This window comes from Coturnix japonica, chromosome 5, assembly GCF_001577835.2.
Source record: "Coturnix japonica isolate 7356 chromosome 5, Coturnix japonica 2.1, whole genome shotgun sequence".
Taxonomy (NCBI): domain Eukaryota; kingdom Metazoa; phylum Chordata; class Aves; order Galliformes; family Phasianidae; genus Coturnix; species Coturnix japonica.
Window position 1 is genome coordinate 2,034,011 of NC_029520.1, and position 1,042 is coordinate 2,035,052.

Sequence of the window (1,042 nt, forward strand, 5' to 3'; positions counted from 1 at the left end):
AAGAGGCCAAAGGTCAGCAGAGGAAGCATCACTGTTGCTCCTTCTGTATGCTGAGCGCAAGAGGCATGATATGGGGGTATTAGTTTAGGGCTGTGTGGACTTGCACGTGCTGGCTGGATGCTGGAAGAAGAGAGGGTAGCTGAGAAACTGCCCACAACAGTAAAGTACCACCAAGTTCAAGGCAATCAGGAGCTCCAGAGAGGTTCAAAGTAATGATAGAGGAGGAGCTCAAATACCGAAAATGAATCGTTCAGTGTCCAATTTATGTCATCAAATGACCCTGGAGACATAATTAGTGATCTTAGATGACCTTTGGTGACTTCGAATGACCCCTGTGACCTAATTTGTGACCTCCGATGACCTTCTCGTGTCCTCAGATGACCTTTGCGAAGCAGATTTTTAGAGCTGTGACCTTTGACCTAATTAGTGACCACGAATGACACCTTTGGCCTAATTAGTGACCTCTGATGACCATTTTCGTGTCCTCAGATGACCTTTGAGAAGCGAATTTTTTAGAGCGGTGACCTTTGTACTAACTAGTGACCTCAGATGACCTTTGGTGGCCTTAGATGACCCCAGTGACCTAATTATTGACTTCCGATGACCTTTTTGTGTCCTCAGATGACTGTTGGTGACCTGGAATGATCCTGTGACCTAATTAGTGACACTCGATGACCTCTTTCGTGTCCTCAGATGACATTCGCAAATTGAATTTTTCGAGCGGTGACCTTTGTCCTAATTAGTGACCTCAGATGACCTTTGGTGACCTTGAATGACCCCGGTGACCTAATTAGTGACCTCAGATGACCTTTTCGTGTCCTCAGATGACATTCACAAACCGGATTTTTCGAGCGCTGACCTTTCACCTAATTAGTGACCTCAGATGACCCTTGGTGACCTGGAATGAGCCCTGTGACCTAATTACTGACCTCCGACGACCTTTTGTGTCTTAGATGAGCTTTGTGAAGCGAATTTTTCGAGCGGTGAATGACAGGGGTCATTTGAGGTCACTAATTAGGTCAAAGGTCACAGCTCTAAAAAT